At 38.1% G+C, this 26,385-nt stretch overlaps 1 long non-coding RNA gene across 3 annotated transcripts in view; it reads right to left on the bottom strand.

Annotated features, from left to right (window-relative positions):
• The window catches only part of LOC149748546 (uncharacterized), a 302,762-nt gene that overhangs the window by 230,574 nt on the left and 45,803 nt on the right, over window positions 1–26,385 (bottom strand). The window contains exon 2 of one of the 3 annotated variants that reach the window (XR_016393986.1): window positions 1,888–26,385. This exon is cut by the window's right edge and continues 41,238 nt beyond it. The exons of the other annotated variants lie outside the window; for them this stretch is intronic. This is a non-coding gene — a long non-coding RNA (uncharacterized LOC149748546). Of the gene's footprint in view, window positions 1–1,887 lie in introns of those variants that run through there. 3 annotated transcript variants of the gene reach the window in all.

Here is a 26,385-nt window from a genome sequence, read left to right as displayed (position 1 = left end):
TGTGACCCAAGATGTGATCTATCCTGGAGAATGTTCTGTGCACACTTGAGAAGAAAGTGTAATCTGCAGTTTTTGGATGGAATGTCATATAAATTTCAATTAACAATATCTGGTCTATTGTGTTATTTAAAGGTTGTGTTTCCTTATTAATTTTCTGTTTGGATGATCTGTCCATTGGTGTAAGTGAGGTGTTAAAGTCCCCCACTATTATTGTGTTACTGTCGATTTCCTCTTTTATAGCTGTTGGCAGTTGCCTTATGTAGTGAGGTACTCCTATGTTGGGCGCATATATATTTATAATTGTTATATCTTCTTCTTGGATTGATCTCTTAATCATTATGTAGTGTCCTTCCTTGTCTCTTGTAACATTCTTTATTTTAAAGTCTCTTTTATCTGATATGAGTATTGCTACTCCAGCTTTCTTTTGATTTCCGTTTGCATGGAATATCTTTTTCCATCCCCTCACTTTCAGTCTGTATGTGTCTCTAGGTCCAAAGTGGGTCTCTTGTAGACAGCATATATATGGGTCTTGTTTTTGTATCCATTCAGCAAGCCTGTATCTTTTGGTTGGAGCATTTAACCCATTCACGTTTAAGGTAATTATTGATATGTATGTTCCTATGACCATTTTCTTAATTGTTTTGGGTTTGTTTTTGTAGGTCCTTTTCTTCTCTTGTGTTTCCCACTTAGAGAAGCTCCTTTAGCATTTGTTGTAGAGCTGGTTTGGTGGTGCTGAATTCTCTTAGCTTTTCCTTGTCTGTAAAACTTTTGATTTCTCCATTGAATCTGAATGAGATCCTTTCCCGGTAGAGTAATCTTGGTTGTAGGCTCTTCCCTTTCAACCCTTTAACTACATCATGCCACACCCTTCTGGCTTGTAGAGTTTCTGCTGAGAAATCAGCTGTTATCCTTATGGGAGTTCCCTTGTATGTTATTTGTCGTTTTTCCCTTGCTGCTTTCAATAATTTTTGTCTTTAATTTTTGCCAGTTTGATTACTATGTGTCTCGGCATGTTTCTCCTTGGGTTTATCCTGTATGGGACTCTCTGTGCTTCCTGGACTTGGGTGGTTTTTTCCTTTCCCATGTGAGGGAAGTTTTTGACTATAATCTCTTCAAATATTTTCTCGGGTCCTTTCTCTCTCTCTTTTCCTTCTGGGACCCGTATAATGCAAATGTTGTTGCATTTAATATTGTCCCAGAGGTCTCTTAGGCTGCCTTCATTTTTTTTCTTTATTCTGTTCCACAGCAGTGAATTCCACCATTCTGTCTTCCAGGTCACGTATCTGTTCTTCTGCCTCAGTTATTCTGCTATTGATTCCTTCTAGTGTAGTTTTCATTTCAGTTATTGTATTGTTCATCTCTGTTTGTTTGTTCTTTAATTCTTCTAGGTCTTTGTTAAATACTTCTTGCATCTTCTCGATCTTTGCCTCCATTCTTTTTCCGAGGTTTTGGATCATCTTCACTATCATTATTCTTAATCTTTTCTGTATGGGTACCTATCTGCACTTCATTTTGTTGTTTTTCTGGGGTTTTATCTTATTCCTTCATGTGGTACATAGCCCTCTGCCTTTTCATGTTGTCTATCTTTCTGTGAATGTGGTTTTCATTCCACAGGCTGCAGGATTGTAGTTCTTCATGCTTTTGCTGTCTGCCCTCTGGTGGATGAGGAGCATTTCTAAAAATATCAAGGCAAGACAATAATGTCCTGTTTTAAAAGACTGCCATTGCTATATATATATCTACTTAATTCAGACATCCTATAACTAGTATATTGTGGAAATTTTCTAATTAGCTTTCTTTTTTAAAATTAACATTATTTTATTCTTTCTCTTGGTTTCTTAGGTCAGGATTCCAGGAAAAGCTCAAGCGGGTAGTTCAGGATCAGGGTTTGCTTTTAAAAAAATATCTTTATTCACACATCATAAAATTCACTCATTTAAAGTGTACAATTAATAGTTTTTACTGTATCCACAAAGTTGCATAAGAATCACCACAATCTAAGTTTACAACATTTTTATCACCTCAAAAAGGAACTCCGTATCTGCTGAGTCACACCCCATTCCTCCCAACCTTTCCCATGCCCTCAACCCTACCTACCATGCACTACTGTGTCCTGGGAAGCCACTAATCTACTTCCTGTTTCTATAGGTTTGCCTATTTTGGGCATGTCATATAAATGGAATCATACAATATGTGGCCTTTTGTGACTGGCTTCTTTCATTTAGCATAATGTTTTGAAGGTTAATCCATGTTGTAGCATGTATCAATATTTTATCTCTACTGCTGAATAATATTCCATTATGTGGATATACCACATTTTTTTTATTTGCCCAGCATTTGATGAGCATTTGGGTTGTTTCCACCTTTGGGTTATTTTGAATAATGATTCCATAAACATTTAAGTACAAGTGTTTATTTAAATACCTGTTTTCAATTCCCTTGGGTATATACCTAAGAGTGTAATTGCCAAGTCATATGGCAACTATATGTTTAACATTTTGAGGAACTGCAGTCTATTTTCTAAAGGACTGCACTTCACATTCCCATCAACAATGTCTGGGTGTTCCAATTGCTCCGCATTCTCACTGACAGTTATTATTGTCCATCTTTTTAATTACACCCATGTGTACTGTTTTGCTAAGGCTGCTATAACAAAGTACCATAAACTGAGTGGTTTAAACAACAGAAACTTCTTGTCACACAGTTCTGGAGGCTAGAAGTCCAAATCAAGTTGTCTGCAGGACCATGTTTCCTTTGAAGATCCTAGGGTGTTATCTGTTCCACACCTTTCTTTTAGCTTCTGATAATTCCTTGGCTTGTGGCAGCATAACTTCAGTCTTCACATGGTGTTCTCCCTTTGTGCAGTCTGTGTCCAAATTTCCCCTTTCTGTAAGGACATCAGCTATATTGGATTAGGAGGCCCACCTTATTCCAATATGACCTCATCTTAACTAATTACATCTACAATGTCTCTGTTTCCAAATAAGGTCACATTCTGGAGTTAAGACTTTAACATATGAATTTTGGGAGATACAATTTTACCTATGACACCATACTCGTGGGTCTAAAAGGTATTTCACTGTGGCTTTGATTTGCATTTCCTACGACTAATAATATTGAGCATGTTTTCATGTACTTATTGATCATTTGTGTATCTTCACTGGAGAAATGTCTATTCAGGTCCTTTGTTCATTTTTAAATTGGATTATTTGTCTTCTTTTTGTTGAGTTTTCAGAGTTTTTTATATATTCTGGATATAATCCTTATCATGTATATGATTTGCAAATATTTTCTCCCATTCTGTGGGTTATCTTTTCACTTACTTGACAGTATCTTTTCATTTACAAAAGATTTTAGTTTTGATAAGATACAGCTTATCTATTTTATGTTTTGTTGCTTGTGCCTTTAGAGTCATATATAAGAAATCATTGCCAAATTCAAAGTCACTAAGATTTATTCCTGTGTTTTTTGTAAGAGTTTTATAGTTTTAGCACTTAATTTAGTTTGTTGGTCCATTTTGAGTTAATTTTTGTATATAATTGTGAGGTAAGAGTCCAACTTCTTTCTTTTACTTGTGGATATCCAGTTGTCCTAACACCATTTGTTGAAAAGATTATTCTTTCCCCATTGAATTGTCTTGGCATGCTTGTCAAAAATAAATTGACAATAATTTAATTTCTGGATTCTCACATCTATTCCAATGATCTATATTTCTAACTTAATGCCACACTGTCTTGATTACTGCAGCTTTGTATTATGTCCTCTAACTTTGTCCCTCCTTCTCAAAACTGCTTTGATTATTCTGGGGTCTCTTGAATTTCCATATGAATTTTAGAGTCAGCCTGTCAATTTCTGCACAAAATCTAGCTGGGATTTTGATAGGGATTGCATTGAATCTGTAGATAATTTGGAAAGTAGTGCAATTTTTTTAAAAAATGAATTAATTAATTAATTTATTTTTGGCTGTGTTGGGTCTTCGTTGCTGTGCACAGGCTTTCTCTAGTTGTGGTGAGCAGGGGCTACTCTTCGTTGTGGTGCGTGGGCTTCTCATTGCGGTGGCTTCTCTTGTTGCGGAGTACAGGCTCTAGGTGCACAGGCTTCAGTAGTTGTGGCACATGGCTCAGTAGTTGTGGCTCGTGGGCTCTGGAACGCAGGCTCAGTAGCTGTGGCACATGGGTTTAGTTGCTCTGCGGCATGTGGGATCTTCCCAGACCAGGGCTCGAATGCGTGTCCCCTGCCTTGGCAGACGGATTCTCAACCACTGAGCCACTATGGAAGCCCAGTAATGCAATTTTAACAATAATATGTTTTACAATCCATGAAAATGAGGTGTCTACATTTATTAAGATATTCTTTAATTTCTTTCAACGTTTTGTAGTTTTCAGTATACAAGTACTTAATTTTGTTAAATTTTTACTATTTTATTGTTATGAATGTTATTGTACATGGAATTCTTTTCTTAATTTCCTTTTCAGATTGCTTATTGCTACCATATAAAATACAATTAACTTTTGAATATTAATCTTGTATCCTTCAACTCCACTAAACTTGTCTATTAAGTCTAGTAGTCTTTTAGTGGATTCCTTACCTGTAGTATAATTGAAAAAAAACAATAATAATAAGGACTATGTATAGTCCTTTCCCCCAGTTCCTGGCATAGAGCTCAAAAATGCTTGGAATTTCCTGAGTGATAGGAGTGTCTTTTGATATTCATTACCATACCATAACTGAGTTTTGACAACAAGGTGACTCATGGTGGACCCTCAGATAGTTTCAAGGAAGGAGCTGGCCACACAGTGATTAGAGGGCTAGAACTTTCAGCCATACCCCCTGACCTCTGGAGGGAGGAGGGGGCTGGAGATTGAGTTCAGTCATGTGGCCAGTGATTTAATCAACCATGCCTACATAATGAAGCCTTGATAAAAACTCTTGAACAATGAGGTTTGGGCAGCTTCTGGATTCATGAACACATTGATGTGCTGGGCATGTTGTGCTCCTGGAGAGAGCATGGAAGCTCTGTATCCCCACTTCCATACTTTGTCCTATGCATCTTTTCCATTTGTCTGTTCCTGAGTTTATTTAAAACTTTATTTTAAAAATGTAATTGTAAGTATAGTGCTTTTCTGAGTTATGTGAGTTGTTCTAGCAAATTACCAAATCTGAGGGGGTCATAGTAACCCCCACATTTTTAGTCAGCTGGGCAGAAGTGTGGATAGCCAGGGAATCCCACTTGAAGCTGGTGTCTAAAGTGGGGGCAGTCTTGTGGGATGGAGCTGTTAACTTGTGGGGTCTGTACTAACTCTGGGTGGTTAGTGTCAGCATTGAATTTAATTCCTGGACACTCAGTTTATGTCAGGGAATTGGAAGAGTATACCTATTAAACTTATTAATTCTAAGAGTCTCTTAATGGATGCCATAAGATTTTCTACATTTAATATCATGTGATATGAAAATAGAGATAGTTTTACTTCTTCCTGTCCAATGTGGATGTCTTTTATTTCTTTTTCTTGCCTAATTGTTTTGTCTAGAACCTCCAGTACAATGATTAATGTAAGTGGCAGGAGTAGACAACCTTGTCTTTTTCTTAACCTTAGTATGATATTTTTAGATGCCCTTTATCAAGTTGAGGAAGTTCCCTTCTAATACAAGTTTGCTGAATGTTTTATCATTAAAAGATGTTGATTTTGTCAAATGCTTTTTCTGCATCTATGAGGTGATTGTTTGATTTCTGTCCTTTGCTCTATTGCTATTGTGCATTACACTAATTGATATTCAAATGTTAAACCAACCATTCCTGGAATAAATCTAACTTGGTCACGGAGTGTAATCCTTTTTATATGTCACTGGATTTGGTTTGCTGATATTTCATTGAAGATTTTTGTGTTTATATTCTTAAGGGATATTGATATGTAGTTTTCTTTTTGTGAAATGTCTTCATCTCAGTTTGGTATCAGGCTAATACTGGTCTCATAGAATGATTTGGAACAAGTTCCCTTGTATTCTTTTTTTGGAAGTGTATATGAGGCATTATCATTCATTCTTCTTTAAATATTTGGTAGAATTCACCAGAGAAGCTATCTGGTTCTAGATTTTTCTTTTCTATTCATTTATTTATTTATTTTTGGCTATATTGGGTCTTCATTGTTGCACGCGGGCTTTCTCTAGTTGCAGCGAGTGGGAGCTACCCTTCGTTGTGGTGCATGAGCTTCTCATTGCAGTGGCTTCTCTTGTTACGGAGCATGGGCTCTAGGTGTGCAGGCTTCAGTAGTTGCAGCGCATGGGCTCAGTAGTTGTGGTGGGTGGGCTCTAGGTCGCATGAGTTTCAGTAGTTGTGGCTTGTGGGCTCTAGAGCGCAGGCTCAGTAGTTGTGGCACACAGGCTTAGTTGCTCCGCAGCATGTGGGATCTTCCCAGACCAGGGCTCGAACCTGTGTCTCCTGCATTGGTAGGTGGATTCTTAACCACTGTGCTACCAGGGAAGCCCCTATACTTTTCTTTGTGAGGATTTTTTTTTTGATAACTAATGCAATATCTTGTTATAGATCTATTCAGATCTTCAGTTTTTATTTGAGTCAGTTTCAGTAATTTGTATCTTTCTAGGAATTTGTCCATTTCATCTAAGTTATCTATTTTGTTGACATACACTTTTTCATAGTTTTTATTTTTATTCTTCTCAAAGTGTTTTCTAGTTACCCTTGTGATTTCTTCTTTGACCCACTAGTTATTTAGAAGTGTGTTGTTTAGTTTCCATATATTTGTGAACTTTCCAAATTTCCCTGTTATGATTTCTAATTTCATTCCATTTGGTTGGAGAACATACTTTGTATGATTTCAATCCTTTTAAATTTATTGAGCCTTGTTTTATGGCCTAGCATATGGTCTATCCTGAAAAATGTTCTATGTGCACTTGAGGAAAAAAACATTCTGTTGTTGTTGGATGGACTCTTCTATAGATTCATTCACATTCACATCTGTATGCTTATATTTTGTTAGATATGTTTAGATTCACATCTGCCATTTTGCTTTTTATTTTCTGTATTTCTCATGTATTTCTGTTCCTCTCTTCGTCCTTACTGTCTTCTTTTGTATTAAGTGGATATTTTATAATGTAATGTTTTAATTCCTTTAATGGTTTTTTAAAGTGTATTTTTTAGTTACTTTTTAATAGTTATTCTAGAGATTACAATACACTTCTTAACTTAGCAAAAGCTACTTCAGAGTTATACTAACCAAATTCTAGTGAAATATGGAAATAAGTGCTGTCATTACACCTATATAGCCTATGCCCTTCTCCTTTTTTGTGCTATCATGGTTATAGTTATTATGTCTACATAAGTTACAAACCCAACAATACATTATCATAATTATTACTTTGTATAATCTGATGTATTTTAAAGAAGCTGAGAGAAGAAAGGACAGCAAGTATATATTTACAGAAAATTACCATCTGGTGTCATTTCCTTACACCATACAGCTTTGTTTCCACTTTGTACTGTTTTTGGCAAATATATTACATTTCCATAAGCTATAGGCCCAAGAATACATTGTATATATACATATTGTACATATATAAGCATATTATATTATGTGTTATGCAATTGCTTTTTAAATCATTTAAATGAAGAAAGGAGAATAAATATACAATTATACTATTATAATTACCTACATAATTATCTTTCTTGCAAGGCACATCGGCTAGCAATGAAATCTCTCAGCTTTTGTTTATCTGGGAATATATTTTGCCTTCATTTTTGAAAGATAGTTTTGCTGAATATAAGATTCTTAATTGACAATTTTTTACTTTTAGTACTTTAAACATGCTACTGCCTTCTGGCCCCCATTGTTCCTAATGGGAAATGAGTTGTTACTCTTATTAGGATTTTCTTGTATATGATGAGTTGTTTTCTCTTACTGCTTTCAAGAATTTCTGTTGGCTTCCAACATTTTGACTATGACGTGTCTGGGTGGGGATTGTTTTATATCATCTTAATTGGAGTTTGTTGAGCTTCCTGGATGTGTAGATTGTTTTTCATCAAATTTTGAAGTTTTCAGCCATTATATCTTCCAATATTTTTTTTTCTGCTTCTTTTTCTCTCTCCTCATATTCTAGTACTCCCATTACATGTATGTTGGTACACTTGGTGGTACCCCACATTCTTCGGTGGCTATGCTCATTTTCTTTCTTTTCTCTCTGTTCTTCAGATAGCACAATCTTTAGATAGCACAATCTCAAGTTCAAGTTCCCAAGTTCTTTTTTTTTTATATGAATGAAAATGTTCATTACATTATTAATATTCTAAATATTGGAAGGGTTTAATAAGGTATTGCACACTTATCCCATGAAATATACTATAATTAAAATAATAACTATGAAGACTATGGTACATGGAACACTTTTGATGATATAAAAGTGTGGAAAATAGAATATGATATTATATACACATCCACATATACATACATATACGTTATGTGGCAACCATTAAAATATGTGCATACAAACATAACGTTGAACAAAAGAAGTCAGATACAAAAGAGTATGTATGGTATGATTTCATGAATACAAAGTTCAAAACCAAGATAGAATTAATCTATGGTGAAAGAAGTCAGAACAGTGGGTTCCCTTGAGTGGGCAGGGGATAGTGATTGCAAAGGGCACCAGAACTTCTGGGACACTGATGGGTGGCCTGAATCCTCATCTAGGGGGCTGGTTACACAGCTGTGTGCACTTTGTGAAAACTCGTCCAGCTGTGCACTTATCATTTGGGCACTTTTTGGAATGTATGTAATGCTTTTATCAAAAGTTTACTTAAAAAAAACAACTGTGCAATTATTCACAGGAAGAAATACAGAGGGAAAAAGGGAGGGGGTGGGAAATCCATCATGGAGTTACTTGTCTTTCTTTCCTTCCTGGGGAGTCCATTGGGTTTTTCAACCTCGGCTGGATAATTCTGTGTTGTGGGGACTGTCCTGTGCATTGTAGGGCATTTAGCAGCATCCCTGGCCTCTACTCACTAGATACCAGTAGCACTTCTCCCCCCACACTCTCAGTTGTGACAACCAAAAATGTCTTAAGACATTGCCAAGTGTCCCCTGGTGGTAGGGTTGCCAGATAAAATACAGGATACCCATTTAAATTAGAAAATCTTACAAACAATGAATAATTTCAAAATATTGCATGGTATATCCTTATACTAAAAATCTGTTAATTGTTTATCTTAAATTCAAATTTAATTGGTATCCAGGTTCTTCTTTTACCAGCTCAAATATGCTGTTAACAGTTATTGTACTTTTCAGTTATTGTATTTTTCAACTACAGAATTTCCATTTGGTTCTTTTTTATAATTTCCATTTCTTTATATTATCTATTTGATGAGACATTGTCATCATAGCTTCCTCTAATAATTTAAGCATGGTTTCCTTTAGTTCTTTGAACATGTTTATAATAGCTGCTTTGAAGTCTTTGCTAAGTCCAAGATCTGTGTGCTCCCGCCTCAAGGCAGTTTCTATTTGCCTGATTTTGTTCCTGTGTATAGGTCACACTTTCCTGTTTCTTTGCATGTCTATTTGTTTTTGTTGCTGAAATCTGGACATTTTAGAAAATATATTGTAATTACTCTGGATACTGATTTTCCCTGACCCTAGGGATTGATGTTGCTTTTGGTTTTTGCTTGTTCATTAGTTTATTTGTTCAATGACTTGACTGAACTAACCCTGTGAAGTCTATTTTCCATGCAATTTTCAATTTCTGATACCCCTGCTCAGATTTTTCTCTCTTGTTTCCATATATTTTTTTTTTTTGCCTTATGCGGGCCTCTCACTGTTGTGGCCTCTCCCGTCGCGGAGCACAGGCTCTGGACGCGCAGGCTCAGCGGCCATGGCTCACGGGCCCAGCCGCTCCGCGGCACGTGGGATCCTCCCGGACCAGGGCACGAACCCATGTCCCCTGCATTGGCAGGTGGACTGTCAACCACTGCGCCACCAGGGAAGCCCTGTTTCCATATTTTATCCTTGCTTTTTATCCTGGATATCTAGAATATATTCCTGAGTCAGCACAGGTCACTTATTGTTTAAATGTTGTGCTTAAACACTCTTAGCTAGTTGATTCTTACCCTTTACTACTGGATGTGTGTGTGGCTTGGAGGCTGCTACTGTAGTTCAGAGAGTTTACATTTTTTACTCAAATTCAACCAGGGCTTAGAATCTTAGAAATTCCCTTTCGTATCACTCTTGAAAAAGTGCAGCCTTGGGCAAGCACACAGTCTTCCAGACTGCCAAGGATGTGATTTTATTTTCAATTCTGGCTTCATGGGAGTTGCTCCTGAATCAGAGTAGCTTATTGTTCAGTCAGTGTTTATGCAGAGATTGCATTTAAGTCCTTTGTGCCAGTGATGCTTCTGCCCTTTGTTGATGGATCTCTGTGTGACTTGGGAATGCTTTCAATTCTGTCCCACATCCTGCTCTGATTGCTCCTGAATGGGTGCAGCTTAGCACATTTGCACAGTCTTCTTGATCTCTGAGGTTGACTGTAGTCCCAAGAGGGCTTTTCTTGGCTGTCTCTTTCCCTGTTTCTCTCTGTTAAATATCTGGCTGCTTTGGCATTTTGCTTGTTGATACTAGTGTCATGGAACTAACAGCACTCTCTCAATTGTTCTCCACCAAAATCTTCATTATTTTGAACAACACCCTTAAGCATGGAATTTCCACATTCTGTTCCAAACAAATCAGTAGTTCTTATGGTCTGCCTCTCTCCCTGAACATAATCTCTGAAGCACTGCAAAGAGCTGGGGGCAGGGACAGAAGCCTGTTTCCCCCAGAATGACAATCTAGCAACATGTGTGGTTGCTGGAAGTGGAGGATGGTAAGCTGATCATCTCTGCTTGGCCCTCCCAGTGTAGAATCTCTGCTCTATGAGTGAGCTCTGGAAGGCGTAATCAAAGCCCCAGTGTTTTGGGCTTGCCAAGCCTGGAGAAGAGCTTCTCCCCTATGACTAGGGGCTGAGTGGATGAAGGAAGTATCAGTTCTTTCAGCTGCATTGTCCAAAATAGAGCTTCTAAAACACAGGGATGAGGGTGTGAGAAATGCTGATGGCTTGCCTCTGCTGGGGTGAAATTGCAGCTCTAGACTGTGAGCTATGGGGAGAATGAGTTACCATTTTTTTGTCCACACCATCGAGGAGTAGATCACCTAGAGTAGAGTTTCCATAACATGGAGATGGGGCAGAGGAGGGAGCAGGTCATGGCTCAAATGCCACAGACTCTCACATTCGTATGGAGATTTAGTAGATTTTCTTGAATGAATGTTTCTCCATTTTCTCTATGCACTTACCTAATTTCCAGAGATATTAGATAATTTTTTTAAAAATAATTTTCACCAGTTACATAGTTGTTTTGCTGGGGAGAGAGTTTGCTAAACTCCTTACTGTGAAAGTCTCACTCCCTAATTTGCTTTTAAAAAGGAAACTTTCATAACCTCCATTGGCCTAGGCAGTTTCTCATATACTCCTTGACAACATTAACTATAGATTTTATAAAATAACATCATCAGGCAAAGAAAAACAAACTGCATATTTGGGAGAGAGGGGTGCTGGCTGAGGTCTGGAGTGGGTCATGTCCCCAGGGATAAGTCAGGCACCAGGAGAAAGAATACAGCTGCAAATAAATGAATAACTATCTGGGTAGGTAGAGCATGATATGAAGAGTATAATGAAGAGCAACAAGAGGTAACCCAAGGTAGGGTTCAGCATCACAGTAGTCCCAAGAAGTACTACTTGATGTGTGAAGATGATGTGTGGATCTAAGATTAAGTAATTTGTGGAAATACAGAAAGGAAACACTATTATGTAGCAGCACCCACAGAAACAAGAAGGCAAGATTCCATTTTTTAAAAAGTGTAAGGTAAGGCACTTTGTGTTGGGAAAAAGGCAGAAGCCCAGGTTTTGGAATTACAAAAGTAGGTAAGAACCAGCAAAGTTAGCGTGCCCTGAATTAGAAGTCATTATAGTTCGCCAGTCTAAGCTTAAATTACTCCCAAAGTTATGGGAGGTGCTGAGTCCTTGGCTGCACATTAAAATCACCTGGGGAGCTTTGAAAAAAATCCTGATCACAAACCAATTACTTCAGAACCTCTAGAGTAGGGCTCAGGAATGAGTAGTTTTTAGAGTTCTTCACATAATTCCAATGCACAGCCAATTTAAGAATCACTGTGATATGTGGGTGGGGAAGGGGCTCAGCTACAATCAAAGGAGGGTTAGAGGGGCAGGAAGACAGGCAGATTGTATGTGGCTTTTTTCTTTTTGACAATCTCACCAAAGGAGTCTCCTCCAAACTTCCACTCTTAGGTTAATAAATTTCTGTACATATGTGCCAGTCTTCTAAATTGATTATGCCACTTATTACCTTACATTGCATACTCCTCTTATTTTGAATGTCTTTCCATTAGAAAATAAACTGTAATATCTAACACTGTAATTTTCGTTTTGAATAAATGTGTTTTTATATGTACACATTTTATTGACATATCTATTATGATATGATATAGGATATCCAGCAGGGATCCCAGCAGAAATTCAGGCATACATGGGCATGGCTTTTAAATTGGTGAGGATAATCTAAAAGATGTCTGTTCAGTGGGAGTAAGAGCTTCATGGAGAAAGCCTACCCTCAGCAAGGAAATTATGGGGGAAATTTTAGGTATTAAATATTGACATATGTTACATATATGTCAATAAACATTGACATATATTATTATTATTTGATATATAAATATCCCTTAAAAATCAGATAAAAAAATGAACACCCCAGGGACTTCCCTGGTGGTGCAGTGGTTAAGAATCCACTTGCCAATGCAGGGAACATGGGTTTGAGCCCTAGTCTGGGAAGATCCCACACGGCGCAGAGCAACTAAGCCTATGTGCCAAAACTATTGAGCCTGCGCTCTAGAGCCTGTGAGCCACAACTACTGAGACCACATGCCACAACTACTGAAGCCTGCGTGCCTAGAGCCCATGCTCCGCAACAGGAGAAGCCGCCACAATGAGAAGCCCGTGCACCAGAACGAAGAGTAGCCCCCGCTCGCCACAACTAGAGAAAGCCTACGCAGCAACAAAGACCCAACACAGCCAAAAATTAATTAATTAATTAATTTAAAAAAATGAATACCCCACTGTAAATGTCCAAATTATATGAACAGGCAAATTACAGAAGAATTAACAATATGGAATGTTCACTAAAATTTTTAAAATTTTCAAATTAAAACAAGGATGCAGAATCATTTGTTTAAGTCTCTCAGACTGGCAAAGATGAAAAAGGTTAGTAATATGGATATTATCTAGTGAAAATGAGAGAAAATAGCTAGTCTTATTTACAGCTGACAGAGGGTCTTAGACTCTTCAACCATCCTCCACACTAGTACAAAATCTGTAGAGATCATTCTCTCCCATATTCATCAAAACTGTCTACTTACCACTGATTCACAAATTCTTCTTAGAATTTCTCCTAAAGAGCTAAGAGATATATGTACACAGATGTTTACAACAGCACTGTGTATAGTCAGGCAACTATAAACAACATGGAAGTCCATTAAAAGGGAACTGGCTAATTAAGTTATGGCACCTCCAACAACAGAATACTACATGACCATGCAAAAAATAGTAAGTAGATTTTAATTTGAAATAAGTTTATAGAATATGATGATTCCATTTATGTAAAAATTATATGTTTATGTAGACATTTAAATGTGTGCCAAATTGTTAGTCCATTTTCTGTTATTATTTTAATGTTTTTTCTATGTTCACACATAATCAGCGAAAAAGGAATAATGAGGGAAGAGGTGATTCTGAGCCATTTATCCTTGGTCCAGCCACTCAGATTTCTATCTGTTAAAGCTGAAAGGGTTGTTTCCTAACCTGCTGTATGACATTCCGGGCACAGGCAGCTTCCCCTCTTAAGATTGTAAAGTAAGACGGAGAGATGTGTCCCCGCCCACTTTGCCACAGATCACAGCATAAGTTCGGCCTCCCAAGGGAAGTAAACTCTATTAGTCAAAGTTCTCCAGAGAAACAGTACCAGTGTGATATATGGATTTATCATGGGAATTGGCTCCTGCGGTTATGGAGGCTGAGCAGTTCCACAATCTGCTGTCTGCAAGCTGGAGAACCAGGAAAGCTGGTGGTGCAATTCAGTCCAAGTCCAAACGCCCAACAACCAGGAGCTCAGATGTCTGAGGGCAGGAGAAAATGGCTGTCCCAGCTCAAGAAGAGACAGTGCAAATTTACTCTTCCTCAGCTTTTCTGTTCTATTAGAGCTCTCAATGCTTTGGATGATGCCCTGCAAGGGCGGAGCTTCTTTACTCAACCTATTGATCCAAATGCTAGTATCTTCCATATACACCCTCACAGACACATCCAGAAATAATGTTTTACTAGCTGTTCGGCATCCCTTAGCCCAGTCAAGTTGACACATAAAATTAACCATCACAGAGACTCAGGTACTGACCAGCAGATGGTGGTGTGATTGAGAAGCAGTGGGGTGTCAGCCAGGAAGGCAGCAGTGCCCGGCAGAGAATGAGGCAAGACTGGTGGAAATAGCAGTTCTCCCAGGAGAGGCACCCCGCAGAAGAATGCCTTATAGCTGATTGGATGCTCTGTAGATTCCCGGAAATACTTTGGGCCAAGCATTTCAGGAACCTGAGGTCCTACATGGGCAAGCGGGATAAATTTGGGGTAATATACTTTAAAAAAAATAGAATATAGTTTTTAACTCCTTTTATAAACACAAAGGCTGATGAGACCTAGGGAAACTCAAGTAAGAGATGACTATGTAGTTAAGTAAATAGAATTTTAAAAATCTATGCACCACCTCTATTTACAATAGCCAGGACAATGGAAGCAACCTAAGTGTCCATCGACAGATAAATGGATAAAGAAGATGTGGCACATATATAGAATGGAATATTACTCAGCCATAAAAAGAAACAAAATTGAGTTATTTGTAGTGAGGTGGATGGACCTAGAGTCTGTCATACAGAGTGAAGCAAGTCAGAAAGAGAAAAACAAGTACCGTATGCTAACACATATATATATATGGAATCTAAAACAAAAAAAGGTTCTGAAGAACCTAGGGGCAGGACAGGAATAAAGATGCAGACGTAGAGAATAGACTTGAGGACACGGGGAGGGGGAAGGGTAAGCTGGGAAGAAGTGAGAGAGTGGCATGGACATATATACACTACCAAATGTAAAATAGATAGCTAGTGGGAAGCAGCCGCATAGCACAGGGAGATCAGCTTTGTGCTTTGTGACCACCTAGAAGGGTGGGATAGGGAGGGTGGGAGGGAGACACAAGAGGGAGGGGATATGGGGATGTATGTATATGTATAGCTGGTTCACTTTGTCATAAAGTAGAAACTAACACACCATTTTGTGTTAGTTTCTACTTTATAAAAGCAGAAAAAAGCAAAGCAATTATACTCCAATAAAGATGTTAAAAAAATATATATGTGCCAGTCAACAAATTCATCATATAATAATTTCCTTTTATCTTTTAATTAATATACATTATTTATCAAATACCCAAAATTATCAATCTCCCTGAGTTCTCCCACATCTTTCTAACTTCCACCTTTGACTGCTGACCTGGCACACAGGCTCTCAAAGGCCGAAGCAGTTTGTAGGTAAATTATGATACCAGACAATGCCAGATCAACCAAGGAACAAACACTGAGTCTAGTCCAATTCTACCTGTAGGGCTATAGATCTCCTTTTCAAATAAACAAAAAGCAAGAAGAATCTGCTTACTCCAAATTCCCCAATTTCCTCTCCCCAGTGTGTTTAAGGTTCCATCCAAACTATAGATGGAGCCAGGAGTTTCACCCACTATTTCCTACAGTACATTTCCTTACAAACTTTGATGCCTTCAGGGTTAAGAGAGCAACACTGACTTCCCATGCCTGTGCTTGGAAAGAGTAACTTCCTCTGTGAACTATGTCAGAGACAAACCAAGTTCTGATCCTGGGAACTACTGCTGCTCCTTGAGTAAAGAACAGTTTGTCAGGGAAGAGACAAGGGAAGACTCAAACCTTTAAAGAAGAGCCAAAGCAAGAAACCCAGAAAACAAAAAGGAGATGGGTAGGGAATATTAATATAGAAAAGGGGTGGGGATCAATGATTGGTGCGTGTGGTGGGGAGGGAAGGAGCAAAAAAGAGAAGCAAAAAAAAAAGGAATATTTAAAGAAATAGAAATGTAGGGGGAAACCAGTAAAATCTTCATGTGATACCAACACATGGACATTATTCCCATTTACAAACCCAGCCGTTTAGAACTTCTCCCTTGGAGCTAGTATTTAAGGTTTAAGTCCTATCCTATGGTTTTCAGTCTTTTTCTGAGTTGTTTTAGTAAAATACTCTTTCCTAATAACTAATTTAGTTCCTTAAATTAGCTATATGACCTCAGGCAAGTACTTTTAATACACTTTTCATTCTAAAAGTAGTACAGGTGCTTGTTAGAAAATAATAAAATACCACGAAACAAATCAATTAAAACACCATATTCTTATCACTCAGGATCACACACCTCATAAGATATTCTGCCATATATTTCACATGCTAGCACAGTCACCTTTTTATGTTATTATTTTTTGAAAAACATCAGTCCATTTGTCCTACAGATTGGGCCACTTTCTGGGTTTGTCCCATAACTCACTTGATATCATTTAGCTTGTTTCTCTATTGCCTGAACTAACTGTAAAATGAAAGTCACATCTAAAACTTGTATTCTTTTTTTAAAAAAAACTTCTTTACTGAGATAAAATTCACATAACATAAAATCCTCCATTTTAAAGTGTATAGCTCAGTGGATTTTCGTGTATTCACGGTGTTGTGCAACTATGACCACTAATTACAGAATACTTCTATCACCCCAAAAAGAAACCACAAATCTCACAATATCTTCCTCCCCCAATCCTTTGGCAACACTAATCTACTTTCTGTTTCTATGAATTTGCCTGTTCTGGACATTTCACATAAATGGAATCATACAATATGTGCTCTTTTGTGTTTCTGTACTCGTCTTCTTTCACATCATTTAATGTTTTCAAGGTTCATTTATGTTGTGGCATGTATCAGTACGTTATTACTTGTTACGGTTGAAAAATATTCCATGGTACCATATTGTGTTTATCCATTCTTCAGCTGACGGACATTTGAGTTACTTTTTGGCTATTATGAATAATGCTGATATGACAATTCCTGTACATATTTTTATGTGAACATAGATTTTCAGTTCTTTTGGCTATATACCTGGGAGTGGAATTGCTGCATCATATGGTAGCTCTATCATTAATTTTTTGAGGAGCTGCCAAACTTTTCCACAGTAGCTGTACTATTTTACATTCCTACCAGCAATGTATGAGGGTTCCAATTTCTCTACATCATCACCAACACCTGTTACTTTCCACTTTTGAAAAATTCTTATTCACCCTAGAGGGTGTGAAGTATCTCACTGTGATTTTGATTTGCATTTTCCTAATAACTAATGATGTTGAGCATTTTTTCAGGTGCTTGTTGGCCATTTGTATATCTTCTTTGTAGAAATGTCTATTAGAATCCTTTGCTCATTTTAAAATTGGGTGGTTTCTTTATGTGTTCTGGATACTATAACCTTATCAGATATATGATTTGCAACATTTTCTCACATTCTGTAGGTTATGTTTTTACTTTTTTGGTAATGATTTTTGATACAAAAAAGGTTTTAGTTCTGATGAAATTCAATTTATCTATTTTTTTCTTTTTTTGCTTGAGCTTCTTGTGCTTTTGCTGTCATATTTAAGAAACCATTGCCTATAGCACAGGGAGATCAGCTCAGTGCTTTGTGACCAGCTAGAAGGGTGGGATAGGGAGGGAGGGAGACTCAAGAGGGAAGAGATATGGGGATATATGTATATGTATAACTGATTCACTTTGTTATAAAGCAGAAACTAACACACCATTGTAAAGCAATTATACTCCAATAAAAATGTTAAGAAAAAAAAAAGAAACCATTGCCTAAAGCCAAAGATTTACATCTATGCTTCATTCTAAAAGCTTTATAGTTTTAGGTGCTTATATTTAAGTCTTTGATCCACTTTGAGTTAATTTTTGTATGTAGTATGAGGAAGGGGGTGCAAATTCACTCTTTCGCATGTGGATATCCAGTTGTCCCAGTGCCATTTGTTGGACTTTACGTATTCCAATTACATATTTTTGCCTAGACTACATCATAGGTGATGTTAAATCCCATCAGAAGATATTTTCTGGGTGAACCATCATTAGCAATGTGAAACTTAACTATTCATTTTAGTGTGATAACTACCAGATCTCTCCCTTACACAGTGATATTTTCCTTTGTGACTAGAAAATAATCTGGTGGCATGATAGGAATGTCTAGTTGCCCATCAACTATTCTCCTAATGGTTTTAGCAAATGATTTTACTATTTGTCATCATCATGTAGTCATCTGTTGCCTGGTCCATAAAATGAAGGGGTTAGACAAGATCATCTTAACTTTCAATTCTAACATTAATTTATTCTCTTGGTCTAATGTTGATTTTATTTGAATCAAGCCATATCTTGTTTTCTTCTGCAGTAATAAAATCAGACTGTTACTTCAAATGACTAAGGCAGTGGAAAAGGGCACAACCCCTTGATGAATAATATTTTAAGAATATATGCTATTATTTCTCCAACATTTGTTTTGTCCTCTTATTCCTTTGTTGGGGCTGCTGAAGAGGCTGATATGCTAACAGCTTCAGTCAGAGAGCTTCATATTTTAAGATGATGGCACTAAATGTTTCTGACACCAAATCCAACCTCTGGAGAAATATGAAAAGCTGCCTTTTATGTATGTCAGCATTGTGACTAACAGAGATTTTGTCAGGATTTTCCTGAAGCCTTGGAAATGTTTTGAGGGAAGAAGACTGGAGGAGACTAAAGAGAGACAAAATAGTTGTTTCTAAGAATATAGAGGACTTGGACTTAGACCTAAGAAAACAGACCTAGTCTTTGCTGAATAAAGAATTAAGACCAATGGGTAGAATTTAAGGGCAGCCAGATTTCAGGTCAATGTAAAGAAGCTCTCTCTAAAATCCAAGTTGTCCAGAATGGAGCAGACTGCTGTCTTGTGAGGCAGACAGCATCCACCCTTAGAAGAGTCCCAGCAGAGGCTAGTGGGCCACCACTTGGGAATACTGTGGGTGAGACTCCTGTGTTGAGTGAGAAATGGAATAAATAAAACCTAAGGTTCTTTCCACACTTAGAGACTTGGAAGTCATGTTCACCTTCTTCTTCTGTATAATTAAACTCTACCTGTCATTTCATTTCCTCAACATCTCTCATACTTAGCCATTCCTATTTTTAGTTCTGCTGCCACTAGGGCTAAAATCTCCTAATAATCCTCTACATGAACTCCCTGTTAACAGCAAATTTTACTAGAGTGATTGTTCCTGCTTTTCCCTTTGTTGTGAATTCCATTATTTCTCATCACTCAGCTCAAACTCTCCCGCTTAGGGAAGTCTTTTCTTCCTCAGCCTAACAGAGTCCTTCACTACTTCCACTGAACAAAACAATACCTTGTACATAATTCCATTTTGCACTTATCATTCTATATTGCAATTTTGTCTCAGCTCTTTGGAAAGAGAGGGAGACATAATCCTCCTGTGAATGTGGGAAGGTGCATTGACATGCCTTTTCCAATTCTTGCTTCAGTCAGAAGTCACAAAAGGATTGAACTTCATTTTGGCCGCTGATGCTTCAGCGATGGCTGTAAAAGGGAAGAGCTGAACCAAACTGTTAATGACTGACAATGGCTTTGGTTCTTAATGTGTTAATCTTTCCAAACATGCATTCTGCTAGAGATTTTCAGTGGCTTAATCAAAAGGTGTAGTGAATATTAAAAACTAAATAAAGGAAACCATTTGCAAAGCTAACCCACACTATGGGCTAAGGAGCTTGAGATCCTTAAGAAATAGTTTAGCATTTCATATTTCATTAAAATAAACAGAACACACAGCACTTCAGATTTTTCTTTCACTCTAATAATTTTGATCGCGGCTGTTGTTAATTGGGGAGAAGCATATTTGTCAAAGCAGCTAATCATCTTGCATTAAAAAAAAAAAAAAAACAGAATGTAACAGGAATTTGGAAATCTGCCCAGCATGCTATCTAAGAAATGGATGGCGATGGTTGACATCTCTTTTTTTGCACCTCTTCCTAAAACTCCCTCACGGGGGCATACCCTGACCATTTTCAGGGTAAATCTAAAGACAGATTGTTGTCTAATACTTCAATGACACAGAAATATGTTCTTCCTGAACTACACTGAAGGAGAATCAAATGAGGCAACCATAAATTATTAATAGCTGCTCTTATGAACCTGCTCTTCAAGAATGTAATACTGGTTGCTTTTAATGGTGTTGGAAATCTTTTCCTCTGTGTTAACAGCAAAAGAAAAAAAGTTTAATAAAAAAAAAGGAAGCAGACAGGAAGAGAGGGTGGGGAGGAAAAAAATGCAGGAAGGAATACTTTGGCTCTCTACTGTTAAACAGTTCTGTATCTTTGAGATGTCAAAATTTTGAAATGAAAGCTTCTTAGAATATTTATTTTTTCCCAAGATTTAGCCAAGGGCTTTGATTGGCAGTACTTGCTCACTGCTTTTCCCATATATTTATATTTTCCTAATTATTTAAAATTATTTAAAAAATAATTATGTACCTATTTCCACCTTTTGTTTTATCCCTCTGGCTGGCTCTGCATTGGGACATCTGAAATAACTATTTAAGGCATTGGTTTTTCCTCTCTCCATTATAAAGGCTATCTCCAATTCTCTTTTTGCCTTTGCCTATATTCTTTTGACAGTAATAAAAAACTGACCAAAAACAGACCCGATAATGAGCTTTGATTGGGCTGAGACTCAGAAATGACTTAGGATTCAGGGGTCAGCATACCATGGCCCACAAACCAAATCTAGCCTGCTGCCTGTTTTTTTTCTTTTTTTGTTTTGCAGTACGCGGGCCTCTCACTGTTGTGGCCTCTCCCGTTGCGGAGCACAGGCTCCGGACGCGCAGGCTCAGCAGCCATGGCTCACGGGCCCAGCCGCTTCGCAGCATGTGGGATCTTCCCGGACCAGGGCACGAACCCGTGTCCCCTGCATAGGCAGGCGGACTCTCAACCACTGCGCCACCAGGGAAGCCCTGCTGCCTGTTTTTAAAACAGTTTTATTGGAATACAGCCATGCCATTCATTTACATATTGCCTATGGATGCTTCCTTGTTATAATGACAAAGTTGACGGAGACTGTATGGCCCTAAATTTTTTACTATCTGGTTCTTTATAGAAAAAAATTTTTTTTTGCTTATTCCTAAGCCTTAGGTCATTGCTATCAAGAGTGTGGCTTACAGACTATAATTGGTCTATGTACTATTTATTTATTACCAATTTTCAGTAATATGAGGAGCTTGCATGAACTATAAATAGAAACAAATTAGGTCATAGGCACACTATTGAATTAAGCTGATGTTCTTTTTGCACCAAGACTTTGTTGATGAAGGAAGCAGTGGATAGATTTACATTCTGAGGCAAGCTCTGTATCTCTCTGTGGATCAGCATTTTAGTGACACTGGCTTAAGTGACAATAAAACTTTAACTTACTTTGAGGAAAGTATTTACTTTAAAACATTTCTAAGCTGTATGACACATAGAGGTATGTCGAGCTATTAGTTAGCTTTTGCTATTTAATAAACTTCCCCAAAACTTTGTAACTTAAAACAAATTGCAATTTGGCAAATTAGACAGGGCTCGGCTTGAAGGTTCTAGCGTTGACCAGGCTCAGCTGATTGTTCAGCTGGGCTTGCTCATGTGTGTGTGGTCAGTTGGCAGGTCACCTAGGGCTGGTTGGTCTAAGATGGTTCAACTAGAATAGCCTTCTGATCCACATGGTCTCTTCGGATGTTCAGGCTATCCCAGGAGAGTCTCAAGAGCAGGAAAGAGGAAGCTGAGAGGTCTCTCAAGGCCTAGGTTCAAAACTCACAAAATATCACCTCATTACAAGAGCTTCCCACCTCATCTTGAGGATGGGGAAATAGACTCTACCTCTTGATGTAGGAGCTGCAAAGTATTGTTGTTCACTGTATTTCCCACATATTTTTTGCAATCAACCACAAGGAGGAAGGGAAAAAGAAGATTGCTCCTCTAACTCCTTTCTTACTACTCTTCCAAACTTTGGTAAAATTTCACTATTCTAGTGAACATTATAATATTGCTCAGTTCACCTGATCCAATTTCAGAGTTTTATGTGACCTTTATGAAAGACTCATATCTAAAAGCAGACACCTGAATTATAATAAAAGCAACAGAAACAGAACGGAAGTTTAGGGTCCAGGCCCCTATGCTGCAGAATTTAGGCTCTATAGTGTGTAAGATTACAGCATTATAAACTTCATATAAACTTCATTTCTATAGGTGCATCACCTTTAGCAGACTGTCAGTGCTTATTGATCTATACAGTCCAGGTGTAGTCCCCTACATTTTACATTCTACATTGTGGGAGTACCAAACTTTAAGGATGTGAACATAAAATGCTAAATAATAATGTACCTTAGGTAGTTCTGTGAGTTTCCCACTCCTATCACTCGGATGATATACTTTATATAGCATATGTGACTATAAGTGCTTGGTGTATTTGTTTCTGTGGTAATATGTGTATGGCTGTATCAGTATTTTCACAAATATCTGAGAGGCAGGAAAGGATGGATGAGGATTGGACACTATATAACAGCATTTCTCACTGTTTTCATCTTGGAAATCTCTCTTAAAGTAGATGCATTTCTTCAGGGAAATTAGCTACATAGATTGTTTCTGGGGCATTCATTCTACTCCATATTACTCTTAAGATGACCTGAAATGTTGGCCACTTTTACCAGAAGGAAGACAATAAATAGAAATATTGGGTAGCACATATATCAGTTATTAATTAAAGCATGTGCAGATATAATTAGACACAGAACTGTTAAGTGCCCTGAATGTAAAATCCTATTCACTATGCTTGTGTTGAAAACTTTGACTCATACCCTATTCTGTGATATGACCTCTAACCTTTCTTAGAGCGCTCACACAAATACCATCTTTACTGCTCCCTGAAGCCTGCAGGGGCCATAACACAGAAGTCCCAGTCCTTTCCAGCCTAGAAGTCACTCTTCTCTTTAGGGTATCAACAATAGTTCAAGCCTCTAATTCTGCTTGACTGCAGGAGGTTCAATTTTTACCAGCTTCTGCTTCCCAAGTATCCCTGAAAATTCCCAGAAAGGGATTTCTTGTTCCACAAATACACCCTGACTTGACATCCCAGCCCATTAGCTGGACTGCTGCTCTATTCCTCTGAAGGTCAAAGTTCATTACTGTCAGCCAGTGAAACTTCCTCTTGTACCACTTTACCACCATGGAGATACCAGGCCCTTCATTCAAATCCACACAGTAGTATCTAAGACCAGGATGTAATCCTTAACAAGACTTGCCTAGAGGTTTAGTAAATAATAGAGGGGAACTTCCCTAATAGCTTAAAACCTTATGCCAGGTGTATTATAGTAGTTCTCGGCATCTACAAGCCAAGGACCTTCCAGAGGAGTTTCCTACTGGACATCTCTCACTTTGGCTCCTGGCCTGCCCACATGGTACAGGGCTGGCTTACTCCCCCATTGAGAGTTTTCTTGAGGACTCTGTTCTCTCCCAGAGCTGAGGCCCTAATGCATGCCCAAGGCCAAGAGAGAGGAAACTCTTTCTCCTTCTTCTATTTCCTACTCCAAGACTCATTTCTCCAGTGACAGGACATCAGGAGAGAAGACATAAGCTCCAGAGAGCTTTTTTTGTCTGCTTTGTCACTGACATATTCCAAGTGACTGAAACAGTACCTTGACATAGTAGGCCTTCAATAATAATTCAAGGATTGAATTAAACGGTTTGTTTTTCTAAAAAAATTAATCAAGACTCAATAATGGGTACATTTCCAGAGTTTGTTTATTTCAGTATAACTCCAGAAAAGCCTGGTCTAATACGGGAATTTGCAAGGCCAGGTCGCTCCTCTCTAGGGTCTCTTCTTTAGAAGAAGGTAAATGTGTATCTCCAGATCCTTTCTGCCAAAGTTGCTCTCCACTCCTAACCTGCATTCTGAATGCTTGCTCAGAATGACACAAAAGCATCACTCAAGAACAGTTTTCAGAGACAATTAAATCTAAATTTCATGTTTACAAAAGCAACATTTTCCTAAAAGATACAATCTGCAGAAATGTATCTCTATCCTCAATGAAGATAAATTTTCATTTTGACAGTTTAATGCCTCTGTGTCTCAAATATCTCAGTTCCAAACTGGGTCACACTTAATTTTGCATAAAATGTCTGATACAGTGATTATTTCTCAAAACGAGTAGCGATTTGCTCCAAAATTAAATCATAAATTCCACATTTAGGGACACAAAAACACTCTTGTCACTTAAAATGGGAAGTTTTCCCTCTTCATGGACATCAGAGTTTCCAGAAATACCTCAGAGCTCAATTTCAGCAGAGCACCCACTTACTGGGACATGTTGTTCTTCACTGTCTAGATTCTAGAACATAAACCAATCCCTGATGATAGGTGGACAGTCTCATCTAATCTGAATCAGCAGAGCTGCTCTCTGCTTCCACCTACTTTCCTGTTGGGGACTGGTGCAAGTATCTATATTTGCTGCTTTCTGGGTATCCATATGTGTGGGTGAACATTTGCTGATTTACCGGCTTTCAACCACTAGCTCCACATTAGTTAACTTCTGACAGGTCAACTAGAGGGGAAGAGAACATAATTTGTTTCACTAGAGATCATCATTTTTTTCTTATTCTGTATCCATTATCTCTTTTCTTTTTCCTGCATAGAGAATGATCATTCTTCCCCACTTTTCTCCAACCGTTCTACTTTGTGGTGGCCATGAAAATGTATCTGCCAGATCCCTGACTGTGGGCACCCTCATTAATGTGCTCTGAAATCCATCACTGCATCTGAGCCACAATCATGCTTTCTATGGGCTATCTTCTGCCAGTGACAGAGCAAGTTGGGAATACTAAGGCAGGCCTGTTCCTGAGAGGCACAGGACTCTTCTGACAGACAACTGTGACTCCAGGATTTCCCAATGACCTTGCCAAACTTCCTCAGAACTAAAATGAAGTCTAAGATGCTTTCCTCAACTTTCCTTCTTTTTTTCTCGTATTGACCTGTGTTGTAATCCGATGACTCTCCTGGCCTTCATTCCCTACCCCTTTCCTGCCTTAATTTTCCCTCACAGTCATTGCCTCTAATAAATCTCTTGCTCCTCTAATCCCATCTTGGAATCTTAATCTTGGATGTCCCAGATTAACACAAGTGGTACTGAGAATGGATTGAGAAAATAGGGGAGGAAATGGGAGTTTACTAGTCACTTGGGGGATGAAGAAGATATCATCCAGATTGGCAGGTCCCTGGCACTAAGCAGTAGTGGCTCAAGATTGCTAAAGATTCCACTCTTGGTGACCTGGGAAATTATCCTGGTGAAGGGGAATGCTGTGGCAAGTACAATGGTGCAGACATCTGAAATTTATGGCAGCGGGAGGTGGGGGGGAGGGAAAGATGCCTACAAATAACCAAACATTTTTAGAACTATTACACAAAAACATAGTTGACATTGATAGCCAGAAACCCAAAGTATCATCATGGCCCCCTGCTAGTGTGAGGGTCTAGGGGCCAGGAAATAAATAAGTCAGCTGAAGTTTGGCTCATAGTTGGCCCACTGGATCCAGAGATCTACCTACTGGTCATTTAGCCATTTCCTGAAAGTATTATTAAAATTGGTTTGGCAGTTGGACTAACCCCCACATAGGGTCCTTGGGCTGTGGGTGAAAGCTATCGTAATGGAAAAGGCTAAGTGAGAACCTCTGAAACTGCCCCCAGCCCCCAACCAAAATAGTAAATAAAATACAATATCATATCCCATAAATATAGTGGAAATTGTTGTTACTCTTAAAGACCTAAATGACGCAGAAGTGGTGAGCTCTCTATTTCTGTTTAACTCACCAGTGTGGACCCTTGCAGAAAACAGACGGATCCTGGAGAATGACTATGGATTGTTACAGACTTAATCAAGTAGCAAACCTGATCATATGCCAGACATGGTATTGTGCTAAGGGGATTAATAAGAAATCAAGTTCATGGTATGCAGCCATTGATTTGAACAATGTGTTCTTTTTCATTCCACTTAGAAAAGACCAAAATGATTTGTATTCATGTGAGATAGACAATGAAATTAATTTTCAGTTTTGTCTCAGGGTTATGTTAGTACTCTTACTCTCTGTCATAATTTT

The sequence above is a fragment of the Delphinapterus leucas genome, chromosome 8 (assembly GCF_059928025.1).
Source record: "Delphinapterus leucas isolate spDelLeu-1000000601 "Yukka" chromosome 8, BTC_Dleu_Yukka2, whole genome shotgun sequence".
NCBI lineage: Eukaryota > Metazoa > Chordata > Mammalia > Artiodactyla > Monodontidae > Delphinapterus > Delphinapterus leucas.
Note: the sequence above shows the minus strand (reverse complement) of the source record. Positions and strands in the feature narration are given on the sequence as shown.